Genomic DNA, 13,454 nt, shown 5'->3' with positions numbered 1-13,454 from the left:
CCCGTGTGCCCTGCATTGGCAGGCAGATTCTCAACCACTGCGCCACCAGGGAAGCCCTACTCCAGTCTTTCTTGCAGTGATCAACTTTACAGGGGTATGACCTAATAGTACCCTGACTCACCTGCAAGTTGTATCTCTTGTTTCTTGCTTTCTGCCCCAAGGCTTATCTGATGCAGCAGCATGGCATGAGCTGTTTATTCACGGGCAGACTGAAAGTGTGAGTTTGCAGCTCACGGGCAATACACTTCCTTCTTTCAATCCTTGGGAAGGCAGACAATTGCAAGGAACATTTTCCATAGCTCCTTAGAGGGTCCCACGAGGACCGCTCTTTATCTGTCCACAGCTCCATAATGCATCCTTACGTTGGTTTTTCCTCCTTTCCTTCTGTTTTGCTCCTCCAGTCCCCTACTCCTGCTCACTGCAATCACTTTCCCAAATAAACTATCTATATGTAAGCCCTTGTGTCAGATTCTGCTTTCTCAGGAGTATCTAGGCTAAGACTCCTAACTTGCTTTGAAATATGGAATTTTCTTCAACTAGTTTGAAAGTTATATACTGTATAGTTTTATTTTTCATTGATATTTATTAAAATGGATGCTTTCCTCATCAATTTCATGAGCTAATAACATCTATAACTGCCACTCTCTCCCTTCCAAGAAACAGATGTAATTTAGCTTATGTGCACTTTTCTCTGGTCGCTCTGCTCCTGGCCATTTTGGTATCACACAAAATTTTGTTTAGAATTATTATAGACATATCCTGTTTCTCTTCCTGATTCTTGCATTTTAATATGAAATCAAACTTTACTCCCTATACAGCTATAGAATCCTGCAATATCTATTTCTCTTCCTCTGTAAATATTTGTCCAAGAGTATATTTAATGAGAATCTTATGTTGTATATTTTCTCAGCCTTACCTCACTGAGAATATAAAACCCAAAGTTCAAAGATCTTTTTCTTTAACACTTTGTGTTAACCAGTAACACAAATATTACTCTATTATCTTATTCCATCTAAGGTTGCTGTTGAGAAGTTAGATAATAATAATAGCTATCATTTACAGAATGCTTACTATATGCAAGGGAATGTTCTAAGAAATTTACATATATTAACTCATTTAATGTCAATGACAGCAATCTCATTCTTGTTCCTTTGTAGGTATAATTCCCTGTCCCCATCCCCTACCCCCATTTTGAAAGCGTGTAGAATTTTTCTTTTTTGGTTGATGGTCTTAAGTGTTAGTATATTGCTGTTAGGTTTGATTTCTTTTTTCACCTACTCTATTTATCAGTCCATGGGTCTTTTTTTATCTAAGGTATTATATATTTCCTGAGTTCTGAAAAATTCTAGTTTATCATTTCCTCAAATATTTCCTTTCCTCCATTTATTTGGTTTTGGTTTTGCTCTTTTTCCAGCTTACTGATCTATAATTGACATATAACATTGTGTGAGCTTAAGGTATACAATGTGATGATTTGGTACACTCATATATTGTGAAATGATTTACCACAGTAAGTTAGTTAACACACCCATCACCTCACATAATCACCATTTTTTAATTTTTTTGTGGTGAGAACATTTAAGATCTACTCTCAACAACTTGCAAATATATAATGCAGTATTGTAAACTATAGTCACCATGCTATACATTAGATGACCAGAACTTATTCATCTTATAACTGGAAGTTTGTACCCTTTGACCAACATCTCCCCATTTCCCTCACTCCTCCAGCCCTGCAACTACCACTCTACTCTCTGTTTCTGTGGGTTCAGCTTTTCTAGATTCCATGTATAAGTGAAGTCATACATTATCTGTCTTTCTCTGACTGACTTATTTTACTTAACATCCATGTTGTCAAATGGCAAGATTTCCTTCCTCCATTTATTTGTTCCCTCTTCCCAAGACTCCTGTTATATAGATCTCAACTTTTTAAACAAATTTCTATCTTCTGTATCTCTTGCTTTCCCAGGAAACCTGATGCTTCCTGGGAGAGTTCTCCATCTGATCTTCCAGTTCACTAATTCATCTTCAGGTATATTGAGTTCTTTAACTCTCATGTTTTGATGCCCGAATTTCTTTCACTGATTCATTCTTACAATGATTTGTGCCTGTTTTGTGTTCCTAATAATCTCCCTTATTTCTTTGAGGATTTTTATTATGCTTAAAATTTTTTCTCCCCTCTGGTGCATTAATTGTGCTTCATCTAGTGCAGGTTGTTCAGTTTATCTTCTTTTAAAATGCTTGCACCTCAAAAAATTAATACTTTAGCTGGTAATGTTTCCAAGCAGCAAAAGCCTAGGCTCTGTCTAATGCCCATCAGAGTGCATTTGGCATCAGGGATGAGATATTCCTCAAGGAAGAAGGTCTATGGTGTTATGTCACCATAGACATAACATGGTGTATGTCACCCTCCTATCACTCACTCTGCTTGCTCTGCCATCAACTAGGCAAGCTGCTTTGAAATCTTCCTGTGCCTTGGCCTATGGCACTACTCTTTGTCAAGAGCTGCCTCTCTGAATTGCAATCACCTATCCCATGGAAAATAAGAAGGGGAGAGGGAGGGAAGAATACTTAAGGGCTGGCCTCTTTCACATGATGTTTATCAGTGTCCACCAAAGATAAAAAGCTCTTCCTCAGCTGGCTCTGATCCAGAGCAGAGAATGGTCCTCTGCTCTGGGCTACCATGCCCCTCACACCTGGGCCTAACTTTCTTCTGTCCTCCCAGGAGTTTCTCACAGTTTGAATGTCAGGTTCTATGATTCCTCAATCTTTTTCTTCTCTCTTGGTATCCCCAGGAGTGGGTCAGGGGACTAGAGCTAGCTCACTTTCTTAACAGAACCAGCCAAGCACTTTCTGGGTCCTCCCAACTGTATCCCACTCCTCACTTATAAAATGTATCTAAGAAAACATTTCTGCTCAGAAATGTGTTAAGGCTGAGTCTTTCATCCAGAAAGTTTTACTTCTACAATGATAGAAGAGGGTGTCTCACAGACTTGAGGTGGCAGTTTTGTGTGAACGTGTTGAGCTTTTAGAAAGAATATAGCCAGGGCAAGATGGTTTGATAGGCCTTGACAAGTACATATACCTCAGCCATATGTACTGGCTTCCAATAACTCTGCAGAGAATTTTTCATTCATTTCCCCCTTTCTTTCCTTCTTATCTTCTTCTTCTTTTCCCTCTCTCTCCCTCCCTTCCTCCTTCTCTCTCCTTCCTTTCCACTCTCCCTCTCTCTCTGCATGTAAAATAATCAGAAGCTGCTTGCCCACAGCAATGTGAATCCATACAGTGGGACTCATGTAAAAGCAGATCTGTAGCAGGAAGTTTGGTGGAAAGGCAAAGACAAACACTTTGGTCAGAGGATTATGTCTAGACAAGGGTGACTGATTTGACTCCAAAATTAAAGTGTTGCAATGTAATTTCCCCCCAAACAATAGATGATTCTTATAAGCAAAGCATTATATGGTTCTTCTTTGCTCTTCTAATTTTTATGTCCCCTCAGATTTCTACCACTAATGTGCTTCTTGCCAGAAGCAAGCCAGAAGAGTAAAGACAGCTGGATTAGTCACTCCAAATAACTTAATAGTTTACAAAAGAAAAAAATTACCAGAAACCTATAGTCAATTTTTGTTTTCTCCCGAAGTGAAAAGGTGCAAGGCACTATTCAGAAAATGTTATTTTATTTGTATTATACATTTATGTAAATTCACAAGAATAAATGTTTTCTAATGACATCATCCTCCCTCCTTTTTAAAAAGATAATTAATTGACGGGTACACTTTCCAAAAGAAGGATTTCACCAAATAAGGGCCTTTGCAAATGCAAATGCACAAAGCACACACTCACTGAATAAAAAAAAAAAAAATCTGCCCTCAAAGAGAAAGAGTATACCTAAGTAACTGCTTCTTAGAAATAATAATGTTATTCATTTACTTCAGATTTTCTTCTTCAGATATTCTCAATTCATTTGATAAAGGAAAATGGCTTTTAAAGCTATTCTTTTGTATTTTTGACATCTAAACTTATTTCATTATGGCCAGAACCTATTTCAACCTGTTAATTTGTCCTTCTAAGTATGTCATAATCATTCCCTCCCTGCTTTCTATACCACTATCACATCCTTATCCCCTGTATCAGTTACTATTGTTGCATAACAAAACACCCCAAAACTTAATGGCTTAAAACAAGTATTTATCATGTAAAGTTTGCAGGCTGCCTGGGGTTAACGGAGGCTCAACTTTGCCCCAGCTCTCTCTCTTTAGGCTAGCCAAGACATGTTCTTCTCTTGGTGATGGCAAAAGCAAGTTCAATCACACAAGTGCTTCTTGAGTCCACTAACATTCTATCAGCCAAAGCAAGTCACATGGTCAAGTCCAGAGCCAAGGGGTGGGAGATACAGGGTGGGAGAGAGAGGGAGCAAATGTTTTAAATAGTAATATAACCTACCACATCCCTTTATGTTATGGAACAGCAACTTTTAGCTGCTTTTGATGAATGCAGAATTATCCTGTCCAATGTTTCCTGTATGTATTTCCCATATTCATCTTCCTTAAACACTACTTTTATCATGTCACTCATCTGCTCTGAAATCATGAATGGGTCACAATTTCCAACTACACTGTGTATAAAGTCTTCTTCCTGTCTTTCAAAACCCCTTATAATTTGGCCATTCTTCATTTCCTCAACATATATCCTCCATTCTAATGAAGCCAGACTCTCCAGTATTTCATGAACAGCCCTTTCCTAGTCTCATTTAGATACCTTTATTCACAACAGTTCCTCCCACCTCAAATGCCACCTTCTCTCCCCGGTCCTAATTACATCTCCTTCACAAAGTTCCCTAGGTAATTTTCCCTAACTTGTCTCCCTTTTTTGCTATTGAATCAATGTGTTATTTCTCCCAGGGGAAGATTTGTTGTTCATTTATTGATTCAACAAAGTTTTACTTAGTATTTACTAGATGCTAACATTATAGTAAGTGTTGGAGATAACATAGGGAAAAAGACCCAGTCCCTGTCCAACATGACAATCTCTTAGGGAATATTAGAGTGTGATAGAGCTGTAGAGAGGTGAACATAGGCAGTGCAGCAGTAGGCAGGACAGGCATTTAATCCTGTCTTGGGGGACTATGGAAAGATATTTGGAGAACAAGTTGTCCATGGTTAAATCGGTGTGATGAATGAGAGTTATTAAGGTGAAAAAGGACTGGGAGAAGGCATTAAGGGTAGAAGGAACTAAGATGAGGAAGAAAGGGCCAGAATATCTGGAGGGCTGCCCACAATTCAGTGTGGCTGAGGCACTGAATGTGAGACAGAGAGAGGAGGGAGATAAGGCTGGAGAGGAAAGCTGTGTATAATATGAGCTGAAACTCATCTTGAAGGCAGCAGGGAAGTAGGAAGTGTCTTAAGCAGGGGCATGACATAATCGGATTATTGTTTGGGGTTTTGTTTTGTTTTTAAAATTGAGATAGAATTGAAATATAACATTATATTAGTTTCAGGTATAAAACATAATGATTCAATATTTGTATTTATTGTGGAATAATCACTACAAGTCTTGTTAACATCTATCACCACACATAGTTACAGTTTTGTTTTTTTTTTTACGATGAGAACTTTTAAGATCTACTCTCTTATTAACTTTCAAATATACAATGTGGTATTATTAACTATAGTCACCATACTGTACATTACATCCCCCGAAATTGTTTATCTCATACCACGCTGTATATTACATCCCCAGAAACTGTTTACGTCATAACTGGAAGTTTGTACTTTTTGACTCCCCTCACACATTTTGTACCCCCTCTGGCAACCACCAATCTATTCTCTGTATCTATGAGTTTGGGGTTTTTTTTAAATTCAGATTCTATATATCAGAAAGATCATATGGTATTTGTTTTTCTCTGTCTGACTTATTTCACTTAGCATAATGCCGTCAGGGCTCATTCATGGTGTCACAAATGGTAGGATTTCCTTTTTTATGGTTGAATAATATTACACTATGTATATATATAATGTTACATAAGTATATACTATATATAATTATATAATATAATATTATATATATATATATTTTTTTTTCTTTATCCATTCATCCATTGATGGATACTTAAATTGCTTCCCTGTGTTGGCTATTGTAAATAATGTCACAATGAACATGGAGGTGCAGATATATTTTTGAGTTAGTGTTTTCATTTTCTTCAGATAAATACCCAGAAGCAGAATGTTGAATCATATGGTAGTTCTATTTTTCATTTTTTTTTTTTTAATTAATTAATTAATTTATTTATTTTGACTGTGTTGGGTCTTCGTTTCTGTGCGAGGGCTTTCTCCAGTTGCGGCGAGTGGGGGCCACTCTTCATCGCAGTGCGCGGGCCTCTCACTGCCTCTCCCATTGCGGAGCACAGGCTCCAGACGCACAGGCTCAGTAGCTGTGGCTCACGGGCCTAGCCGCTCCGCGGCATGTGGGATCTTCCCAGACCAGGGCACGAACCCGTGTCCCCTGCATTGGCAGGCAGATTCTTAACCACTGTGCCACCAGGGAAGCCCATTTTTCATTTTTTAAGGAACCTCCATACTGTTCTCCATAGTGGCTGTATCAATTTACATTCCCACCAACAGTGCAAAGTGTTCCCTTTTCTCCACATTCTCTCCTGTTTTAAATCTTTTAAAACAGACTAATTTTTTAAAAGATCACCTTGGCTACTCTGTGGACCATGGATTAAAGGGAGACAAGAAGAGAAGCAAGAAGACCAGTCAGGAGGCTGTTGTAATAATCCAGGAGAGAGACGAGTGTGGATCAAACTAAGGTAGTGGAGAAAAGTAGATGATTTCAGAGATATGTGGAAGTGGATTTAACAGGACTTGGCTATTAAATGAAATAAGGGTGCAAAGCAAATAGTGGTGCCCCTAGTTTGGGGAACCTGAGAGGAAGAAGAGGAGAGATGGAGAAGTGGAGAGCAGGGCGGAAGTAGGATGAAGACGTGGATGATGAAGGGCGGTCGGGAGAGGGTGCCACAGCTTGATGCTAATTAAAGAATGATGCTTGCAGATATCACCAAGAAGGCATGTAAGGAGGACCTTGCCAGTACCCCTGAGATCACTCCACATAGGTGGCCATCTAGCCTGCTCATGTGGTGTGGTGGGGGTGGGGGGTAAATTCAAGCTGGAGTGGGCCTAGGAGGCGTGCTTCGCCCATTGTTGCCTGAGACACAGATCAGCCTGGTTGTGGTTACTACTGGCAGGGCACAAAGTTGCTGAAGGTAAGACTATGGGCCTTTGTGCATTTCTCTCCTTATTGGACTTAGAATAGTGATAGTTGTTAACAATTCCTCATTCCTTCAATACATACCCACTGGTGGGGTTCCTGAGAGATGCAGGTCATCCCTACTCATTTGATATTGTCAAACTAGTAAGACTCCATTAAACAAGAAATGAAAGAATTAAGTCTGAGAAAGTTAAAGTCAGTTTTGCATTAAAAAATTACCTTCCTTGTGAGGAAACTGAAATTAATATTTAACCTGTATATCTTGAGAAATAAAATTTCCTTTGCTGGAAGAACAATGAAAATATATGTATTGGATCTTAAAAACAAAGGCAGGTTTATAGAGTTTTATGTTAATATCAGTGATACTGGAAGGTTGCCCCAAAAGAAAATAGTGCCCATAGGAATGACAGCTATACAACTCAAGGGAGGCAACTGTGTGCTTGATGGCTTGCAGTGTATTCAGTTACTGGGTAGATCAGCAACTCAAAGTCCTCAGCAGTGCAAAGGGGTATTAGATCACCCACCACCTCTCCCCTCCCCCAACCAGGGCAGGATTCTTCCCTCTGGTATGTTCATAAGGAGTTTGTTCAGTCTCGTTTTAAAGGTCTTAAGCTTGGAGGTTTTAATCACCTCCTTTAGAAGAATCTTCCCTCCTATCATAGGAAATATGTCCTTAAGGGAAATTCACTGATACTTAACCCATATTTTACTTGTTATAATTTCCTATTACCCTAATTAATACCTTCCTCTGAGCCTTTCCTTGTGACTCATTCACCAGGTATCACCTCTTCCTCTGTGGTGCTTTTGCCATTCAGATCCCTTGCATGTGGACAGTTATTCTGAGTCTGTAGTCAGCCTTAATAGTTAGGAAATGTTTAAGCCTGTAGTACTAATAAATCAGCTCAAGGTATAATTAGAGGCTTAACTCTGTGTGGAGAAGATGTAACCCATTTGTTAATAACATCACTTAGGTCTTTTGAAAACATTCTTGCCTAAAATAACTGAGTCAAATTAAGAATGAGCCTTAAACAAAATCTCAAAAATAATGGCCTTCTAGGACAGTATGAGCCCAATTCCTTCACTGAAAATGCAGGTAAGAATGTTCTGTAGCTTTCTGCTAGCTATTCTAGAGGCAAGTTGACTCAGCTTCTCCAAAGTTGATTAAAATTCAGATGTAATTAATATTCACTGATGTGCTAGATGCTTTTATTTAATCCCCACATTACACTCATTTTATAGACAACTACAACAAGGCTAAGAGATGTTAAGTAATGTGCCCAACGCCACACAGTTGGAAGTGACAGACTCAGGGTATAGACTCGGGTCTTTTGACTCTAAATCCTGAGCTCTTGTAGTGTCATTCACCTAATTGTGAGATGATAAGATGATTACTTAGTGGGCTTGAGTTTCTCCACCACACCAGAGGCCTTATCAAAATACCTGCTTTGTATTTTCTGTTGTGCCATAAAGCATATGGGCATTAAGAACAAACATGTTTATGGATGTATAAGAGCCATGGAATTCATATTTTCCACCTTGCAGTAATCCATGCCTCCTTGCCCAACCTACTTCACAATACTCATTTTGTATTCTTGTATATAGCCACTGCCCGTTTTTATAGATCAGGTGATCCAAAAACTTTTCCCAAAGATCACAAAGTAGAAAGTGTCTAAGTTCAAAATCAAACACAAGTCTCTCTGACTCCAAAGCTCTTCCTTTATTTATTTGTTGAAAGTGAACTGAATGAAGGAAGCCCTACTTTGCTTTCTTATTAGGGATGTTGTGGGGAAAATAACCAAAGAATGATTGCAACATGTTTTGCAAAGTAAAATATGCTAGTGAAGAACTGAGAGTATCGACCTGCTCCACAGGAATTGTGCACATGATGAACTTTAAGATTCACTAAACCAGTTTCTCTGTTGTGTAATTCCTCCTCCTGTCACTGTGCTAAATATGCAATGTCAGCTCTTATGTATTGTAACCTGTGCAGCTAGTTCTAATTCTACCGTTACTCAGATAAATTATGTTTAAAATTGAAGTCAATAATTTTTTTTTTTGGCTGCGTTGGGGCTTCGTTGCTGTGTGCGGGCTTTCTCCAGTTGCGGCGAGTGGGGACTATTCTTCGTTGCGGTGTCTTCTCTTGTTGCAGAGCACAGGCTCTAGGTGCACGCGCTTCAGTAGTTGCAGCACACGGGCTTAGTAGTTGTGGCTCACAGGCTCTAAAGTGTAGGCTCAGTAGTTGTGGCGCATGGGCTTAGATCCACCGCATGTGGGATCTTCCCGGACCAGGGATCGAACCCGTGTTCCCTGCATTGGCTGGCGGATTCTTAACCACTGTGCCACCGGGGAAGTCCCTGAATTCAATAATTTTTAATGAAGAGATCATTCTGTATAATTAAATAATATTTCAAAAGAGCATGTAACCTGACGAACACTACCTGAGCCAGGTGATCAAGGTCAACATCAACAGTGGTAAATTATGTTGATAGCACCTTTGATGTCATGGGATGAAAACTGCAATTTATCTCTGTGGTCTTGCTCCCAAAGATGGTAAATCCCAGTCTAATCATAAGAAAAACATCAGAAAAATAGGGACATTCTATAAAATACTAACATAGATATAGATACAGTAAGTCCCCTACATACAAACCTTCAAGTTGTGAACTTTTAAAGATGCGAACGTGTGTTCGCATGTCCAATCACGTAAGGCGTGAGTGAAATTGCAGCTTGCTCTCCATCTCCTATTGCTGATGATCCTTCAGCTTTACCAACTCCCACCTCCTTTCCCTCCTCCAGTCAGTAACTCTTCTTGCCTGTTCACTCGATGCCAGCCCCGTATGCCAGCTGCTGTACTGTAAGTACTACTGGACTTTTCAAGGTACTGTACTGTAAGATTAAAAATGTTTTCTTTATTTTTTGTGTTTGCTTTTTATGTATTATGTGTGTGAAAAGTATTATAAACCTATTACAGTACAGTACTACATAGCCGATTGTGTTAGTTGGGTACCTAGGCTAATTTTGTTGGACTTATGAACAAATCAGACTTACCAACACACTCTCATAATGGAACCCATTTGTATGTAGGGGACTTACTGTATAGCTAAAACCAAAATGCCAAGTACTCCTCAAAACTGTCAAAGTCATCAAAACCTTAGAAAGTCTAAGTAATTGTCACTGTCAAAAAGGAGCCTAAGGAGACATGATGACTAAATGTAATGTGATATCCTGGATGTGATGCTGGAACAGAAGAAGGATATTAGGTAGGAACTAAGGAAATATGAATAAAGTATGGACTTTAATTAGCAATAATGTATTGATAATGGTTCATTAATTGTGACAAATATACCATACTAAGGTAAGATGCTAACGATAGGGGAAACTAGCTGTGGGCTACATGGGACTCTCCATACTATCATAATTTTTCTAAAAATTTAAAACTGTTCTAAAAAATAAAGTTTACTTAAAATATAACTAAAACAAAAAAGCATGGAAGTAGGATCTTGCTTTGAACAAATTTGTTAAAATGCGTATTCTCCCTCCCTTGTTCTCATGTTTCTTTAAAAATTCTAAGGACACAGAAAGAACAGCATTTTTTTTTTAATTCACAGGAAATAAGTTTATCATGGAAGTGTAATAAATTAGCCTTTTCCCACCCTGCCATCATAAATAGAGATTAAGAGATTCAGGGCTGTTTTTCTTTAGCTTTATTATTGATTAATTATGATCTTTAAAAAGTCATTTTTCCATTTGTAAAATAGATAAAATTCTATCATGTGGGAGGCTTATAAAGTTTAATGAAATGAAATAAACAGATAGTCCATAGAAAGAATTACTTTAGGGTGAACATTCTAATATTAGAGCTTTTAAAAATAATCAATTTTCATCCATTTCAACAGCTGACCAGAAGACTTGACTTTCCTGTCAACGAAGAGGCCTATAATGATTTTACTCCTTTGTTGGATTTTCTTCATAAAAATGAGCGCACACTTATACTTTGCTTAAATACTAGGACATGCTGACACAAGCCGGGGGCAGAATTGCATAGACAATCCACACCCTGGCTCCTGCTCAGTTTTTAAAATCCAGGACACAGTGTAACCCAGCAAGTCGCTGTTTCATGAATCAGCCCCTTGATGTGAGGGAAAAGTCCTTGGCAACCTGGCTGTGCTGTTCTAAGGTTAAGAGAAGTGATTGCCTAGAGAGAAGACATCAAGGCCACCACACGCACAGACTTGCTCTGCCCAGGACATGGGGAATTTTGTTTTCCTTGGAATCAGCCCCAGAATTCAGAATTAAGCTAATTACAGCTTGCTTTTCTAATATCTTAAAAATGCATATTTTTCATAAGACCCTAGGTACTAGCTTTCATACTTGTGCTTGCTTTGCCTCTGCTCGCCATCCCTGAGCCCTTGGAGTTAACACCATTGCTTGATCTCATCAGGTAATATTAGGAAGAGTGAGGCAATCAGCTGTTCAATTCAGTCACAGGTGTGAGTGTGGAAACAACCCCATGTGTAATCAGAAGTCACAAGACAGTAAGGGCAACTACAGGTTCTGAAAGGAGACCTGATTAGGTCTATGCCAGAAACTAGGAAGCCGGGGTAGGAATGGTCATCAATTCTGCGGTGTCTGTTTTTCTTAGGGTTTCTGCTATCAGTGCCTGATTCAAGAGAATCTCACCAGGTGTGACCAACCAACCAATTACCTCCAGTCTCTGGCCCAAGGAAATTTACAAGTGCTCCTTTTTGTCCCTCATGTAGGCCTGTGGAACTCATGCTGATAAAGATTTATGACTTATGGTAGCTACTGACAAGAATTTTACAGAAAATAAATTCACCAAGCTCTGTGGCTTGAGTTTTAATATTACATGACTTGAAAGTTGTAAGACTGAACTCTATAGCCTGCATTTCTTTTCTCTTTAATACTGTTCCTACCTCATCTTTCCCTAGAAACTCCTCTCTCTTCTCATCTCCAAGACTGTTTGTGAGTGAATCATGTACTCTCTTCTACGTTTCTGTGAACTGTACATACATGGACACCATTTCTGCTTTAAAAATTTAGACTAAGTACTACAGGAATGATGACAACAGAAAAGAATATAGTAAGCATGGAGAAAGTTGTAAAAGCTAATAAATTATATAAAATTCTTCCAGTCATAGTCCCTTTGGCTACGATGACACCCTTTGGCTTTCAGTCCTTATTTGTAACAGTGAAGTTCAGAAGCAATAATAAGGAAAAGTGTTGACTGAGTTCCTATTTTTGGATAATATTTATTTTTCAGGAACTCTCATATGTGTGTTAAACAAATTCAGTGGGCATTTTCACAACACAGGAATCAACCCCCATGAACGTATTATTGGGATACTTACATCCCTTTCCATAATTCTCTGAATGCTAAGGAGTTATTCAATCAATATGCTAAAAAGGAGAATTTGACTTCAAATTTTATTTTTATCATGTGACTCACAAGAGTAAATAACCAGAATTTTATTAAATATGAATGTGATTGTGAAACAAATGCACAAGGCTCTGTGGCTTGGTTTCTAATTTCATTGTCACCTCTCTACACCTCAGCAATGTTGCATGGACTCAAAGTTACTCTAGGATCTTCTTCCTCACTTAGTCCTTAGATCCAGAACTCCATCTAACAGTGGCTTATGTTCCATAAAGTCACCAGAATAGTTTATTAATTTATAATGCAAAATATTTACACTAAGAAAGTTAATTTTTTCTCTAGATATAGAACTCATGAACTAAGGACAACCATGGGTTTAATGACTGTGGAGCCAGGGAACAAAGCAAACAGAATGTTTTGAAGCTGAGATAGCTAGCTGAAACTTCCTCTTACAGTTGAGACATGACAGAGTTATATCTGCCCAGGAGCCTAAACAATCCTGTCAGTGGTCCAGGAGTACTTAGTTTAAGGACATACCAAAAAATTCTTACTCCACAATTTTCATTTTTCCAGATGCCTTATGAACCCACACCTTTTGAATTCTACATTTTCACCCCCATTGCAACCCTCTTAATAACATTTGGATAATGTGTTTTACATTCCATTTAACTGACTTCCTATAGAAAGGAAGTATCTATGTATCATTATATTCATTGCTGTCAGTCTACAGCAGAACTCACCTTTTTTTCTTTTTCATTTATTTTCTAGCATTCATCTTATTTTGGCCTGTTTT

Source organism: Balaenoptera acutorostrata, chromosome 7 (genome assembly GCF_949987535.1).
Source record: "Balaenoptera acutorostrata chromosome 7, mBalAcu1.1, whole genome shotgun sequence".
Classification (NCBI taxonomy): Eukaryota; Metazoa; Chordata; class Mammalia; order Artiodactyla; family Balaenopteridae; genus Balaenoptera; species Balaenoptera acutorostrata.
The sequence above is the reverse complement of the archived record's forward strand: the minus strand, read 5'-3'. Positions refer to the sequence as shown.